Source organism: Sphaeramia orbicularis, chromosome 22, assembly GCF_902148855.1.
Source record: "Sphaeramia orbicularis chromosome 22, fSphaOr1.1, whole genome shotgun sequence".
NCBI classification, from domain to species: domain Eukaryota; kingdom Metazoa; phylum Chordata; class Actinopteri; order Kurtiformes; family Apogonidae; genus Sphaeramia; species Sphaeramia orbicularis.
In genome coordinates, this window is record NC_043978.1 from 23,459,243 (window position 1) to 23,478,358 (window position 19,116).

Genomic DNA, 19,116 nt, shown 5'->3' on the forward strand with positions numbered 1-19,116 from the left:
TTCAAAATGTATTTTCAGCATAGTTAAACACAACATCTAAAAGGTTTTGTCCTACTTGAAATCAATTTCTGTTGAGAACCGCAAGGTTTTGAATGTAAAAAATTGATGTTCGTTTGAAGTCCTCGTGTTAGCGAGCAATAATTTGACATTTTTCACCTAAAAATGTTATCTCCTCAAATGTTGTCATACATAATGTTAAAGTGCTTATAAACACCTACTCAAATATGTATAATACATGCATACAAGTTACCCTGCTTACATGACAGACCACTTGATTGGACCCATATATATATATATATATATATATATATATATATATATATATATATATATATATATATATATATATATATATTTTTTTTTTTTTTTTTTTTTTTTTTTTTTTTTTGTTTGTTTTTTTTTTTTTTTTTGTTTTTACAAATGTACCGGGTTGTGCAGTGACTCTACTCGGTCATATTGAATGTTATAAATCCCACCAATCATTCACTGCTACAGTTTATAACCTTGAATATAATAAGTGAGGACTGAGTGGACAAATGCGTAACACAAATACACATCGTACACTGTCATCTTTCCCATTCGATCATTCAATCAATTTGGCAAAGTCAAATTCAAGCCCCCCTATTGGACCTACTGCATATACAGTATTATCTTCTGCCGCTTTAATTTATTGACTGAGGACTTAATTGATTTACTGACACTATTCTCAAAGTCACCTCATTTGAAGTGTTACACAGGTACAAAACCACTGCTGTGGATGAGTAGTTTATCAGGATAATTAGATGTTGTTAATCAAATGAAGATTAATATAATCAGGTATTAATGAGATGATCTTGGGAGAAAAATATGACAGGTGATGGAAGTGAAGCAACAAAAATGACTGTTTTTGTTTGTTTAGATCCTTGTAACATTGTCCTCAGTCATGAACCGTACTCTGTTGTATAAGTCATGGAATACATGACACAGTTTGACTAAACCTGACTCACCTTTTTTTGTTTTGCACATTAAAAGTATTATCTAAAAGTACTTGTATTATCTACTATGTGATACTTTTTGTGTAGAAGTGGGATCGATAACATTACATCTGTATCACAGCTTGACTCTATCCTCATTAATACCTCTGGGACATTTTCAAGGTTTAATCAATATTTGGATTGATTTTAAGTAACTTTAGCTGTTTTTACTTTTAAGTTTGATCATTTTTGACGATTAACTGTTTTTGTTTTTGTTTTACATAGTTTTTATTAGTTATTTATCACTTTGTCATACAAAAGATAAACAACAATCAGTGGCAGATAATAGTCACAATCTAATAGTAATGAAAATTTAGGTTACAGTTATGAAATAGCAATCAAGTTACCTAATTATTTGAATTTTTAGAGCAGCAGGATTAACTGTTTATCATTTTTTTTATATACTTTTGTTTACCACTGTACAACTTTTGCAAATGTGTCTTGTTTTATGCTTTTACTCCTTTATGCCTCATGTTCTGTCTGTATTTATTTTATTATATGTACCATGGCACTGCAAAAACAAGGGTTTCTGTTCATGTTTTGTCCAAGAAATACTCAGAAACTCCAAATTTCAACCTTAGTGTGTTCTTGGAGGACATAACAAGACTATTATTTTTGTGAAATTTTTCAAAAATGTTTTATCGTTATGTAGAAAATCAAGGTTAATGAAGTTACCATATTTGGTTCCTTACCCTTAAGTGGCAAAAATAAGAAAAAAAATCCAAGAAGTATTATAAAAAAAAAAAAAATACAAGAAAAACAGATCTGAGGTGAAAGGAACATGTATTTTAGAACATTAGACCAACATTAGTGCTGATCCAGACACCTGTCTGCATCCATATTCTCCCTTTGAACATCATTCCTTACATTAGTACCATTACTTCATGGTACCTAACAAAGCAGGTACACTCACTGTTCATGCAGAGGTGGACCTTACAGACTTGAGATTGTTGATTCACTGTAACTGTTGCTTTCACTGTCTTGAAATGCATAGGGGAATTACTAAAAATAGTCACTTGCCCGATAAAGGGTTAAATACATGGATGTTGAAATTTATTGTTAAAACACATATTTTCTCAATTCCATGCCATCATAGTCAGAAAAACATATTTCTAGATTGTTAGATATATATATTTTTTTTAATAAACCACACTAAGCAAACTTAATGAAAGTGACAGATATTCAAAATCTTTTATTCCTTCAGCTATCACACTTTTAACCCTTTCATGCATAAATTATGAGAATATTGGTCAAGATTTTTTTTATTGAGTGTTTTTATTCCTCCTTTGGCATGAAAAAAAAAAAAAGATGATCCAGTTTCTTTTTCTCATGGAGTCACAAAAATATCCACACATTTAATTTTTGAAGTACAGAAACATGTTTTTAAAACCCAATATCAGAAAGTGAGATAAAACAAAAAAACAAAAAAACATTTTAATGCTGCTAATCTGATGTTTTCTTACATTTTAACATATTCTAATCCTAGTTATTTCTCATGTCATGGAGATAATATGCAAAATAAAAAAAATAAAAAAACTTTGTCTAACAAATAATTGATTCACACTAAAGCATGTTAGTGCAAATCAGGTTTATCAAGAAGCTACAGAAATGGTATGAATTGCAGTGTATGGGATGATGCATAAGTGTCCACTGTGTTGTCTGATATGGAACTAAAACAACAAAACCCATGAATATACAAGAGAACAGCTGTAGAATAACTGTCCACTGTAGTGACCACTATGCATGAAAGGGTTAAACTCTGACAGCAGGCATTTTAGTCATTTTAGATGAGTTTTTTCTTAATGTTAGCAGAACCAATAGGGTCTTTTAGTCTGCATTGGTATTTATTTATTATTTATTGTTGATTATTTAAATGCATTTATTCGTAGTTGCTTTCAATGATCTTGTATTTGTACACTGATTTATTTATGTTTGTCACATTGCACTTTGGACATGGGCTGATGTCTGTAGTAAGCTGCAAATAAATTTTCCATAAGGGATAAATAAAGTTTTCTGAATCTGAATATTTACTGTGCGCCCTAATAATCTGTAGTGGTAGTATATGAGTACATGTTATAAGTAGCCCATATATTCACACCTGGACACCGAGTCCTAATATGACTCTCCTCAAGGTTGTTGCTTTTTTTTTCCCGCTAGTGAAGTGGAGGAAAAAATAAATAGCTTATGGCCAAAACCCTGACTTCAAAAAGCACAGCTGACAACAAAGTCAATAAATGGGTCATATCAGGCAAAACCGGGAGCAGACAAGGCCAGGCTGTTGTGAGATCAGAACCCCCCCCAACCAAATGGAAGGCATTCTGGGTGACCGAGTTCATGTTGATGGAACACACCTGTGTCGGGATCTGATAAGGAAGTTCTGCTGTGATTTGGACGCATCAATCATTTATAGGAAGAATACAGCTCCGGTACGTGGTGAAACAAGCGTGTGCTCTTTGAGGTTTTCTTCCTTCCTGGCTGCACAAACACACACATCACATCTACACACACACACACACACACAGTCACAGCGACATGCAGTTTTCTTAGGTAGAATAATTGTGTGCCACCCCTGGCTGTCAACTCATGTCAGTGTCTCATTAGCGCTGGTATTGGCTCTGTCGTAGCTGGTAGCATCAGGAAAGGTCAGAGTGGCAGTGTGTGCACTGTCACACAGAGCGCAGGCTGGACACACACAGCAGGCTCTGCCCCGCATGTCTAGGCAGGCCTGATCCATGCAGGATGGAATTTTACACAAACACTTCAAAGCCTCTGTTTGGGTACAACTTGTCACCTGTAAACACAATATAATGTATAAAAAAACAGAGAGATTTTTAACCAGGCAGGCTAGCTGTACATAACCTTCATGTAAGAATAATAAGGATGAGTATTAAACTATAAATACAGATTTCACAATACAGTAAAGGATTAACAGGGAGTCTGAGCTTGTCGACACATCGTCTTCAGCAGGTCAAAGTGTTTGCCTCAGACTGTCATGTTTTTTCACTGGTTCTTTTTCAAAACCAGCAGCCAGAATACGGTGTTGCCACTGAAATTTCCAGAAAAGTCAACATTTTTGAAGCAAAACTATAGGGTGGATTGCCCCAATGTGGGGCATTTTTTGTATTTCGGACTTCTATAACAACAATGATAATAGATTTTATTTATAAGTACCTTTTAGGACACCCAAGGACCAGTGGCGGCTGCTCGTCTTTCAGACAGGGGAAGCTCATTGTCGGCTTACATAAAAAAAAAAAAAAAAAAAAGAATTAAGAAAATGCTCAGTAACCTTATCGTACCAAGTAGGCGTCTTTTCCAGGGACTGGACCAGTGTCCTCTCTGCTTAGATTGCCTTGGCCCATTGTGTTGTGGGTGTAAGACTTCAGCCTTTTTACACAAGAGATGCTCCTTTCACTCCGACCTAACCGACAGTTTGATTGATTTAACTATCTCCAAAACGATATTAAACTCGAACAAGAAATGATTAAATCATGTAACTGAAACAAGAAAACGCTGAAATTATGTTAAATTGAAACAAGGAAGTACAATGAGTGTGTTTTATTTACAGTGCAAGAAATGAACGAGTAATTTCGTAGTGGTTTCTCTCTTGATTTCACAGCAGAATGTGCGACGGTATTAAACTGAACTGTCAGTGAAGGAGTAGATCTGAAACTAGCTGTCAATCAAACAGGATTCAGCCTTTCGACCGATCCTCCAATCAGCACGTAGGATTCTGGCGTCCAGCCCGGCCGAGCTCCACCCACCGCTCCATTCACCCCCAGAGACGCCCGGCGTCCGGGGGCGGGACAACATCGTGGCATTTATCCAATTACCGTCCAGTTTTGAAGCAATGAAAAAAACTGTTCCACTCAGTCCCATTGAAGCCCAGAGACGCCCGCAGTCTACGGACAAATGCACTGAGCAGAGATGTATGAGAAAACAGCGCAACGGGAATGTATGAGAAGTGAACATCGCGTCCGTTGGTTTGCGATAAAGCGGATTCTGAACGAACTCATCTGTGAGATGAACGTGTTCTAACGCATTTGTAGTCAATAAAATGTCAACACAACCGAACATATTTAACCATTTAATTTTCGTAATTTTAGGGGAAGCCGGGCTTCCCTTGCAGTCTATGAGAAATCGTCACTGCCAAAGACACTGTACAGTAGAGAGTGAAACAGACATAAAATGCATAAAATACAAAGAAGTAAACAAATAAATTAAAGAGTAATTACAATACACAGAAATAGAACATGTGAAATGGAAAATAAAACTTATGGTATTTCTGTAGAATATTACAATGTTAAGCCAACATAGTATTGTAATAATAATATATAATGTAAAGCTTAAGTGTACCATATTAGGATAATTCACCCTATTTCATAACAGTGCAACGTATTGGCATTCTGATGCTTTAACAGCTCATTGTACTTTTCAGTTGTAACAGAAATGATGTTCATATGTGGTTTTAAAGTAAATATACCAAAGCATGACCAAAAAAAAAAGATTCATAGTGTATTTTTTAACATCGTAAGCACAGATCCACAATGCTACGTAATGCACGTGCCAAACATTCATGTAACTAGAGGATCGTCCACTACAATTATTGGAAAACAGAACAACTCAAACAATAAGCACTGAAATGGACAAATATCTAAAACAAGCTGACAGTTAAAAAAAACAGTATGTCATGAACAATTTTGGAAAACAAAAGACCAATGTGACAAACCAACATTGCGCACTTCTATTTTTTTGACATTTAGTAAACATCGGTAAAGTTTTGCGCATATGTCCAATGGAAAAGCCACAATTGTTGCCTTGCTCATAGCTGCAATCACACAAAAAACAATGCTAAAACTGTTTACTCTACGTTGCTATGACAACCAGCCGTGCTGAATGAGTGCTATATGTACAGTGGAGATGCTGATGACAAAACTGAACCAAGCTGATACTGGGAGAAGAAAAGCATAAATAAAATATGGTTAGTTTAAATTATTTATTTAGAACAGGTAAAATCTTAATTAAAAAAAACATACAATAAGATAAGATATACATATCCATAAGACTACATGTCCAAAAGAGACTAGCATCAACTTATACAGTCCTACTCCTGTTTTTTCATCCTATTTATCTCAAATATATACCTGTCACATTCACAGTCATATAAGGAATATATCTCTAAATCAACAAGATATTTACGTTCATTGCCATGTTTATGGTATGACTTCTCGTGTCATCTCGCGATAATAAAACAAATCATCGCATTTGTGATTTAATGGAAAAACTGACATTACACACTTTTTTTTTTTGACATTTATTAAATATTGCTAAAGTTTTGCGCATATGTCCAATGGAAAAGTGACTATTGTTCCCTCGCTCATAGCTTCCGGTCACACTAAAAACAACGCTAAAATTGTTTACTCCACGTTGCTATGACAACCAGCCACGCTGAATGAGTGCTATATGTGCAGTAGAGATGCTGATGACAAAACTGAAGGTGACACTGGCAGAAGCAAAGCGTCATTAAAATATGTTTAGATTATTTTAAACAGGCAATAACTCAATTAAAAAAAAAACATACAATAAGATATACATATCCATAACACTACATGTCCAAAAGAGACTGGCATAAACTTTTACTGTCCTACTCCTATTTTCTCATCCTATATAACTCAAATGTATACCTGTCACATTCAGTTATATTCTGAATGTGAACTGACATAATAATAATTAATATATCTATAAATCAACATGATATTTATATTGGTCTCCATGTTTATGGCATGACTTCTCGTGTCATCTCACAATAATAAATAAAAAAAATCATCACATTTGTGATTTAATAGAAAAACCAACATAATGCACTTCTGTTTTTTTGACATTTAGTAAATATCGGTAAAGTTTTGCGCATATGTCCAATGGAAAATGGACTATTATTGCCTCGCTCGTAGCTGCAGTCACACTGAAAACAACGCTAGAATTGTTTACTCCACGTTGCTATGACAACCAGCCACGCTGAATGAGTGCTATATGTGCAGTAGAGATGCTGATGACAAAACTGAAGGTGACACTGGCAGAAGCAAAGCGTCATTAAAATATGTTTAGATTATTTTAAACAGGCAATAACTCAATAAAAAAAACATACAATAAGATATACATATCCATAACACTACATGTCCAAAAGAGACTGGCATAAACTTTTACAGTCCTACTCCTATTTTCTCATCCTATATAACTCAAATGTATACCTGTCACATTCAGTTATATTCTGAATGTGAATTGACATATAATAATAATTAATATATCTATAAATCAACATGATATTTACATTGGTCTCCACATTTATGGCATGACTTCTCGTGTCATCTCGCGATAATAAATAAACAAATCATCGCATTTGTGATTTAATGGAAAAACCAACATAACTTCACTTCTGTTTTTTTGACATTTAGTAAATATCGGCAAAGTTGTCTGATGGAAAATGGACTATTATTGCCTCGCTCGTAGCTGCAGTCACACTGAAAACAACGCTAGAATTGTTTACTCCACGTTGCTATGACAACCAGCCACGTTGAACGAATGCTATATGTGCAGTAGAGATGCTGATGACAAAACTGAAGGTGACACTGGCAGAAGCAAAGCGTCATTAAAATAAGTTTAGATTATTTTAAACAGGCAATAACTCTAAAAAAAACATACAATAAGATATACATATCCATAACACTACATGTCCAAAAGAGACTAGCATCAACTTATACAGTCCTGCTCCTATTTTCTCATCCTATATAACTCAAATGTATACCTGTCACATTCAGTTATATTCTGAATGTGAATTGACATATAATAATAATTAATATATCTATAAATCAACATGATATTTACATTGGTCTCCATGTTTATGGCATGACTTCTCGTGTCATCTCGCGATAATAAATAAAAAAATCATCGCATTTGTGATTTAATGGAAAAACCGACATAACTTCACTTCTGTTTTTTTGACATTTGTCCGATGGAAAATGGACTATTATTGCCTCGCTCGTAGCTGCAGTCACACTGAAAACAAAGCTAAAATTGTTTACTCCATGTTGCTATGACAACCAGCCACATTGAATGAGTGCTATATGTGCAGTGGAGATGCTGATGACAAAACTGAAGGTGACACTGGCAGAGGAAAAGTATCATTAACCTCCTCAGACCCAGCTATGGGTTTTCTGTCCACATTTGTGGACAAGAGTTTCACAACTTTATACAAAAAAAAAAAAAAGAAAACTGTCCACCATAAAGGACATTCCATAAAAAATTTTAAAAACTGCATCTGAAAAAACTGTTGTATCATGATGTTTCCAATATAGGCACTTATTTAATAAAAAACAAAAAAAGCTTGTACTTTGCTGACATTTCCTGGGTCTTAGGAGGTTAAAATATATTTAGTTTAGATTATTTATTTTAAACAGGTAATAACTCAATAAAAAACATACGATAAGATCAGATATACATATCCCTAAAACTACATGTCCAAAAGAGAGTAGCATAAACTTATACAGTCCTACTCCTGTTTTCTAATCCTATATAACCTGTCACTTTCAGTTAAATTCTGAATGTGAATTGACATATTCAGCGTTAAAAATAGGCAGTTACGACGCAAACTTCAGCAAAGTCCTGAATTTTGTATATCTACCTTCCGCCTCCTCCTCCTCCTCCTCCTCCTCCTCCTCCTCCTCCTGCCTGTTGAGACACCTAATAACAACCAAATTAAGTGATTGAGCAGACAAAAAAAAAAAAAAAAGCAGATCCATCACTGTCACATTCCATTAGGATTGGAAACACACAATGACAACATTTTACCTGGCGATCAGTTTGAAATTTGACAAGGATGTTCAACTATAAATACACACTGCAGGGGTAAAAAAAAAAAAAAAAATATTAATGAATGGTCTATGTTAGCTTTGTCCCTTACACAGATCCAGTGTTGTCACATTGTCTTGAGCGGCTCACACTTCCTGCCTGCTTCAGACTGTCATGCTCCCACCCGCTTCTTTCTCCCCTTCACTTCACAGATCTGACTCGCATAAGCAGCCCTGAATGTGTTTGAGTTTTTTATTTTTTTGAAAAAGCAACGATAACACTATTCAGATTGGGGGGAAAAATGGATGAAGGCTGACAGGTGGAGAGACACAAACAGGAAAACCTTGCTGATGCCCTGTCTGCCAAAAGCCCTCTGATACATGTCCAAAAAACTCTGACGGGACTGAGACACAACAGCTCGACCAAATTTATTTCACTCTGTTGCTAGCCTTTCATTTTTGTGACTGGCGCCGAGGCGCTTATCAACTGCAGAACTATTAGCCGCATCAAATCAATGTGTTCATTGCTCTCTCTCCCTTGCCTCTATTGCTCTCCTCATTTTTTTTTTTTTTTTTTTTTTTACCTCCCGTCTGTCCCTCCCTCTCTGTCTCTCTCTCTCTCTCTCTCTCTCTCCCTTTCTGCCAGACAGGTCAGATATTAGAAACCTGTATTATCAGGTCTTCCCAGGATGCTGGTGGAAAAGTTGATTTGCAACGCCCGATTGAATCTACTTATCCTTCATCCCCTTCCAACCCCCAGCCAGCTGCCCCAGCAGACAGGAGCCCAATGGCCTATCTACACTGAGGTGCCAAGGAATAAAAATATCTATCTACAGAAAGAGGGGGTGGGATGGAGGGAGTGAGGCCGATTGGAGAAAGGAGACAGAGCGAGGGGAAACCAAGAGAGGGACAGAGTGTCGGCCCACATGTCACAGCTTTGGACAGCTGGGGGAGTGAGGGGAGGGGATATAAATGTACTCCTTGCCTCTTTCCATCGCAACCCCAGCCCCTTCCCCTTTGCAAACCTTTATCTACTAGCATTATACATCCATTTATCAGTCAGCAAACAAAACATGTCACGCCTCCCATCCTGAATCCCACCAGCCCACACCACGCACACATGCACCGGCAGCGCAAAGCAAACCTTTCACACAAAGGTAAATTAGTCAAATCCCTGAAAGAAGGCGAGCAGACCAAAGGTCACAGCGGACATTCATTAAATGACTGTAAGTAGCGCCAATTGAAGCTAGCTGGAGATAAAGGAAAATGGAGAAAAGAAATATTTATCTGTTGACTGGGTTGCCACGGCTGACTGGCCGTCAGTAGCACAAAGAGAGCCATTATGGCTTTATCTTTCTAAATAGAGGGGAAAGTGAGTCTTGGCTTGCGAGCTGGGGGATGAAGGGATGAGTGAAGAGTCAGAGAAAGGAGAAAGAGGAATGGGGAAGTGAGCGAGGTGACTGATGAGGAGAGTGTGGAACTGTGGCTGGTGGAGAAAAAGGGAACGAATACGAAGAGTGGCAGCAGCTCCAGAATGCTGCTTTCATCAAGAAGGGGATGGCAGTGTGTGTATCTGTGTGTGTATGTGTTAAGAGAGGGGGGAGGGGTGGGGTGTGGGGGGCTGCTCAATTTGTGAATGCAATTACTGTAGACCTCCCAAGTCTGACTACTCAATCGAATCAACACTGTGGTGGCAACTTGAGTGCCTAATTTCATTCTGTATGCCCTTCATTTATGAGACAAAATGGACAATTAGAGTAATGACGATGGCAGGTGTCCTCATGTAAAGAGGTGTCACCCAAAACTTCTTTTTAAGTGCCACGGCTATGACAAGTAAAACACAGAGTCGCTGTAAATTGACTGGCAGCGAGCATTGTGCTGTGGAGCAGTGACACAGCCACAGATCTAAGAGGACAGCTGTCAATGGAGACGCAGATGTCAGCGGGCCACAGATCTGCTCTTTGGACAGGCCTTACTGAAGTTTCGTCCTTTGGCTTTAATCTCACACACAGTTTCTCCCTCTAACAAATTCTCCACAGACAGAAATCTTTGGGTTATTGGCACGGCTGCACCTGCAATTAAAGCTCCAAAAACAAACTCCATTACCACCAGTGTGTCTTTGAGTTTTCCTGCAGATGCTTTCCGACATCCGAGCCAAATGATGTTTGACTTTTAGGCCGTGGAAACTTTTAATGGAGTTCATTCTGCAATCAACCTGGCCGGGGAGCCGAGTGAACTCTGACTTTGTAGTATTGATCTCCCCCAATGTGTTTACTGGCTGAGGTCACCAGAATCCCTTCTCCAGCCTGTAAAGGGGTCAATAATGTCAATACAGTAAATTAGGTAATTCTGCTGTAAAACATCTCAGGATGGTCAATTTCCATTTTAGTAAACTTTATATGCGTGACACACAATTACGTCCACACGTCAACGTGTCAAGTTGTCACACACTTCTAGTGGAAAGAGGGAGATTGAATCTGGACCAGGCGCCTGGATGTATATCTAAGGGGGCGGATCTATGAGTAAACAAATCACCTTTTGTCAAGTCCAATGATAAATCACTCCTCTATAGAAGATGGAGGATTAGTGGCATTTAACCCTTTACTGCCTTGGCTCTAGAGAGATAAGGGTCAGCAGGACGGGCTCAGATCAAACACAGAATAACTGCTGTGAATTCAATTCATTTGGTTTTCAATAGTGATAGTAGTAGTTTAGTAGTTTATTCTGTCGTCAATTACTTCAAACAAAAATCAACATATCCATTGTTCCATATACAATGCGACTGAAAGGGTTTAGGCTAAACCCTATTTACAATTAACACATTTCCACGTGAAAAACAAAAAAATTTCAATGTAATCATTGCTAAATACACAACAGAAGAGAATACATATTTAATTCAATTCGGATAAATCATCTCCTTATCTCAACTACCAACATTAATCCCAGTCTTTCAAACAAGCATTTTCTTTAGTCAACCCTGAGCTCTATGTCTTTAAACAATAGTTAATTTGTACATCCTTTTAAAAGATTTAACTGTAAATTATAAAAGACTAAAGTAAGACTGAATAACAATTTGATTTCCTTGTATTTTTGTTATATTAAATTTAGTTAGAACTCCACAGACTGTAATATCAGCAGGAATAAAAATAATAACAATAAAATCACGTAAATCTATTGTTGACATACAGGGTGGGGAAGCAAAATTTACAATATTTTGAGGCAGGGATTGAAAGACAGTGTATGACCAATTAGTTTATTGAAAGTCATGAGAATTTATTTGCCACAAGAAAATTGACATAATAGAAAATGTTTTTATTCTATGTGTCCTCCTTCTTTCTCAATAACTGCCTTCACACGCTTCCTGAAACTTATGCAAATGTTCCTCAAATATTCGGGTGACAACTTCTCCCATTCTTCTTTAATAGTATCTTCCAGACTTTCTGGTAATAGTTTTGCTCATAGTCATTCTCTTCTTTACATTATGTTGTTATGTAAATTTTGCCTCCCCACCCTGTATACAGTTGCGGAAAAAATTATTAGACCACCCCTTGTTTTCTTCAATTTCTTATTCATTTTAATGCCTAGTACAACTAAAGGTACATTTGTTTGGACAAATATAATGATAACAGCAAAAATAGCTCATAACAGTTGAATTTCAGAGCTGATATCTATCCATTTTCCATGTTTTCTTGATCACTTCAGTTCTTACATCAATATCTACAGTATTGTACTGACAAAAACAGTGCTTTTAGGCATTCCATGTTTTCTTTTCTGTCTGTTTTAGTCACATGACACACACAGGAGTTAGTACTTGATTGCATAACCATTGTTTCTGATGACTTTTGATGGTCTAATAATTTTTTCCAGGACTGTAGTTTTATTTTTCTATTGAACTTAAAACAAAATATATGAGCCGGAATTGGTTTTATTTCAGCTCTTCAATTTGAAAACATTTGAAAGGACAATAAGTGGTTATTAATTTGTAAAATAAGGACATTTTTATACAGTATGAAAACAAATACATGTATGTAAATAAAAGATTTGTACATAATTGAAGAGGCAAAAATCATTTTTATTGCTCAAAATAGTAGAAATACAGCAGAACAACCAGTATATTAATAAATCTAGTTTTAAAGTTGGACATGGAGGAACTCAAATCTTTTATTTAATTATTGAAAGAAACAAAATCACATTGTCAAAATACTTGGTAACAAGTAGAATTGTTGAATTTAAAATGTTTATTTTGTAAAACTAGTGCACTATAAGGAACATGTATTTTAAGAATCAAAAATAAAAATAAACTCTGTCCATTTCATAACAATAACACACATATTAAACAAAAATGAACTCTGTCCATTTCATAACAATAATACACATATTAAAAAACAAAAATAAACTCTGTCCATTTCATAACAATGATACACATATTAAAAACCAAAAATAAACTCTGTCCATTTCGTAACAATAATACACATATTAAAAAACAAAAAATAAACTCTGTCCATTTAATAATAATACACATTAAAAACAAAAATAAACTCTGTCCACTTCATAACAATAATACACATATTAAGTAACAAACATAAACTCTGTCCATTTCATAACAATAATACACATATTAAATAAAAATAAACTCTGTCCATTTCATAATAATACACATATTAAAAACAAAAATAAACTCTGTCCATTTCATAACAATAATACACATATCAAAAACAAAAAAAAAAACAAAAAAAAACTATAATACACATATTAAAAAACAAAAACAAACTCTGTCCTTTTCATGACAATAATACACATATCAAAAACCAAAGTCTCCATTCCATATTAATAATGCGCAAAAAAATAAACTGTCCATTTCTTAACAGTAATATACTTATCAAAAATAAACTATATCCAGTTCATAAACAAAATATACTCTGTCCATTTCATGACAATAATACCCATATTAAATAAATAAATAAATAAACACTGTCATTTTCATAACACTAATATATTTTACAGCTGAGACATGCTGAAAATATAAATATTGTGTCATTTTCTGCAGTAAAACTCTGACTAAATAAGGATTGCACACGATGGGCAAAATATGAAGCTAATAAAACTGTGAAAGTTTATTTTTTGAACCAGCATATAAAAATTGAAGGGTACCAAGAATGTGAAAATTACAGATCTGCTATATTTAATGAGACTGTTAGACACCCCTAGACCAGCTCACGTTTGGAGAAAAGTGTAAGTTCCATGTACACTATCAGAGTCCCTGCAGTCAACAGCGCTTGTCACCATAATCACAATCAGTTTTTTTTTTTTTTTTCTTTCTCTGCACCCCTAAAAGTCTTTCCTTTCCCTTTTTAGAGAAAGACAGATGATTGAACAATCAATCTGCCTGCTCGGGGGTCATTTTCAAGACATAATTTGTGGTTAACAGCGATTTATAGTTAGAAATAAAGCAACATCAATGGAAAATACACCCTTCAGGGACCACATAATGTAAGCACCGGAGAACTAACAAAAGAGGTAAGTGTAATGAAAATGAAAAATGTAAAAATGAAAAAGCACCAAAGTGGAATACTACTCATGAGCTACATTTGGATTTACATAAAACCTGCAGCGTGTAATAATGCGAACACAGAAGCAGACATAACTTTAGTTCACTTTTTTTGATATATACGACTACTTACGAGGAGATAAGACTTTTTGTGAGTGAATGAATCATAGCACCGTTGCAATGATAGAGAGACTAGATGTATTATATCTGTGCTATTTCTTTCTGCCTCTCTGCAAGATAGCTACACAATTCAGGACTATGAGTTAGAAAAAAAAAGAAATGCACAAAAAAAAAAAAAAAAAAAAAAGTGGCCCAATTTTCTGAATTCACTGCCCATTTCATTCTGCTCAGGATGGACACAAAAGGTTGAGCCAGCGGTGAATATCGGCCGAGCTAACGGTGGGGTTCGTATAATCATTGAGAATGGTCGGGGGGCGGACAGGAGAATCAAGCTCCTGTAAAGCACTCCAGACAGACACACATCACACCAGGCCTTCTGAGATGGGAGTCCTGGGTAGGGCCTATTGCTTGATACCACAGGGGAAATAAACTGCCTAAAATAGGCATGAGGGCAGGAAATGGATTTTATTGGAGAACTAATCAAGGGGGCCGTTTTAGTGGGGCACAATTTAGATTTTGATTGGATTCCTACTGACATCGGGGTTATCAATGCGTCTCATACTGGGAGGTGTAATTTGATCTTTGATGTCCACACGGTGGTCTTGATGTATGTCCTGCTGCATGGGCAATGACTGCTGTGCATGTGTTTGTTGCAGCAGCATGTATGTGTGTGTGTGGGTGGGTGGGTGAGCGGATGCCAATGTGCATAGGGTTTGTGAGTGGGTAGATGTCAGTATAGAGAGGCTGTTGCTGCTCACACTTCTGCTCTTTTTACCCTCTTTGGCTAGCACGACCCTCTGGACAGACCACAGAAGATCTTATAATACTTGGAATAACACTCAAGGGAAGCCACTGTGGGTGTTAAGGGTCTTAATACAAGTTATAGAGTTATAACACAAGCAAAATATGAGCCTCATCAGCTCTGCAGCACAATTTATGTCTTTCATTGACAGAGCTGAGAACTAGTCTTTATATTTTTCACCATCTGTGCATACCAGCAGAGGGATACGTTGTCTAGATCAGGCATTTTGTTGACAGAAATATAAATAAAGCGCATCAAAATGGCAATAAACAGTGCAAAATGAACTCAAACAGAAACAGAATTGCTAGTAAAGTCTTCGTTACTTTCCCCTCAATTTTAAATAATAGTTTTGTAAATCCTATTTCATGTCATGCATTTTTTTTCCCCATTCAATCCTTTTCAGTTTTACATATAATATTCATTCATTCGTTCAAGCTTTATTAAGGACACGAAAACTAGGTCCATAGAATAAAAATAAAAATATACACAATAAAAAGAAATTGCATTCATCTATATATTACTGACACGTACAGGCTTGATCGCCAGTGACACCACATAACCACACAATATGTTAAAACCTAATACTAAAAGTAAATTAAAAACTAATCAATTTATCAAAATAAAATGATGCAACTACTTCTGCGGTTCTCATAAAACCCACAGAAAAACCAAAAATGAAAAATACAAGTAAAATTACCAAAGTTGAAAAATTGTAAAACTGTTTTTATTTTGTAGATTACTTCATATTATACATTGACTTGGATTTATTTGCAAATGTAACTGACTAAATCATGTTGTTTACTGTTTAATGTTTAAAAGGATCCCCATTAGCTGCCACCAAGGTGACAAGCTCATCTTCCTAGGGTCCACACAGAAGGACAATACATGATATGCAAGACAATCACAATTCACATTATTAACAATGCAAATCTAAAAATAATAACCATTATAAACATTGTTAAAAACATGAAACATCATTGGAAAAATATGGGATAGTTATTACATTCATGAGTTGCATCCATCATAAATGTACATCATGATAATCAGTTGGATCAATAATATATATATATATATATATATATATATATATATATATATATATATATATATATATATATATATATATATATATATTTTTTTTTTTTTTTTTTTTTTTTTTTTTTTTGTGCTTTTATACATTCACTGAAATATTCTTTATTTAATATCATAACCATGTGCCCACCTGAGGGTGTCAAATTAACCCATAAAGACCCAAACACACACCGTCGACCAAAACCATTTACTAATATAAAATGTTTAACACCTGTTGTTCCACTAATTCTATCAATACATGTAAATAATTGGTGTAAAATGCAGTCTGTCATCTTTTCATGGTCATCAGATATGACCCATTTGGATGTTCAGCGGTTCCATAGTTACTGTGGAAACACTGTCATCTCAGAGTTGGATCAATGACATTGGATGGAAATGCTTGACTTTACATTCAGTTACTTATATAATTGATGGAAAAAGTCACTTTTTCTTCACTTATCTCTATTTCTGATATTCCATATGCCATAGTCTCAAAAAATATGACTTGCTAATCTTGGAAAGCTTTAGTGATCTATGTTTTCTCAAGTTAATTTCAGCACTTGAACCACTCAGTCGATTTGTTGAGAGACAAAATATCAACAGTCCCCAGAAGCTCCTCAAACCTCAACTGCAAAATCCCATTCTGTGGGACGACTTTGGGACGGTCATCCTTCTCCTGTAAGAGTATTAAACTGTGGAACTCACTGCCATCAGACACAAAATCCATCTCAGAGTTTAAGATGTTCACCACTAGAACCAAAACCTGGTTAAAGACAAAACACAACTGTTCTCATCTGTAAATATTGTGTACATTGTGTGGAAGAGCGAATGAGTGAATGAATGCCTCATATCATAAAAACGCACCACTGGATAATTGAATTGTATGGTATGATACTTCATGCATTCATTTCTACTAATGATTTTAAAAGTATCATGGAGAATGCAGTGAAGGAGGAATGTCACTGTTTTTCTTGATGCCATTATGGTTGAATAGTTGTTATTGTATTTTATTGTTAATTGTGTATCATGTATGTGTTTTGTATTGTTCAGACTTTGTTTGGCTGCTACCTTGGCCGGGTCTCCCTTGCAAAAGAGATTCCTAATCTCAGTGGGACTTCCTGGTTAACCCTTTCATGCATCCTGGTCACTACAGTGGACAGTTATTCTCCAGCTGTTCTCTTATATATTCATGGGTTTTGTTGTTTTAGTTCCATATCAGCCAACACAGTGGATGCTTACGCACCATCCCAAACACTGACATTCATACCATTACTCTAACTTTATGTTCACGATAAACCTGATCTACAGTAACATGACTGAGTGTAAATCAATTGCTAATTGTTATAAGACTGTAATTAACAGTTTTCTTCAACAAAAAGTTTTTTTTTTTTTTTTTTTTTTTTTTTTTATATTATCTCCATGAAGTGAGTAAGAACTAGTATTAGAGTATGGTAAAAGGTGAGAAAACATCAGATTAGCAGCATCAAAAATGCTTTTGTTTCATAGTTTTCACACAGTATATCACTTTCTGATATTGCATTTTAACCCTTTCATGCATAGTGGTCACTCCAGTGGACAGTTCTTCTCCAGCTGTTCTCTTGTATATTCATGGGTTTTGTTGTTTTAGTTCCATATCAGCCAACACAGTGGACACTTACACACCATCCCATACACTGACATTCATACCATTACTGTAACTTTACATTATGTTCTTGATAAACCTGATCTGCAGGAACATATTTGAGTGTAAATCAATTAGACTGTAATGAACAGTTTCTTTTAAAACAAAAAGTAGTTTTTTTTGTTTTGTTTTGTTTTTTTTTTTTTGCATATTATCTGAGTGAGTAATAGCTAGTGTTATAGTATGTTAAAATGTGAGAAAACATCAGATTAGCAGCATTAAAAAAAATATTTCATAGTTTTCACACAGTATGACAGTAAATACAAGTTTGTTTGCTTCAAAAATTAAAAGAACAGTTTCCTTCAACAAAAAGGTTTTTTTTTATATTATCTCCATGAAATGAGTAAGAACTAGTATTAGAGTATGATAAAAGGTGAGAAAACATCAGATTAGATTGTCCAGCTGAGTGAATATTTTTGTAACTCAATGAAAAACAGGTTTATAAAAACATTTCAATCACATTGTTTTTTTTCATGCCTAAAGAGGATTAAAAACACTCAGGAAAAAAAATCTTGACTAGGCTCTCATAATTCATGCATGAAAGGGTTAAATACATTTTTCTATGCTTCAAAAATTAAACACATGGTGTCGAAATGAGTGGACATTTTTGTAACTCCATGAAAAATAGGTTAATTAAAAAAAAAAAACAAAAAAAAATCTATCTCATTGCTCTTTTCATGCCTAAAGACGAATGAAACACTCAGGGAAAAAAAAAAATGACTAAGGTTCTCATAATTCATGCAACAAAGGGTTAAATAAAGGTTGAATAAATACATTAATTAATAAATAAATAAAATGATTGTTTTAAGTGATGTATATTTTATTATTGTACTGCAATATTGTGGAAGAGTTGAGAATTAGCACTAGCTTTAAACTCTATATGCATCACATCAGCTGCAACTATGTTTGACTGCAAATAAATAAATAAATAAAAATAAATAAAATAAATAGCCCTCAACTTTAATCTGAACTTTTATGAAAATTTACATGATCATCTCTGTATACCGTTTGGTTAAAGGAATGATTCTCCCATTCCTTTA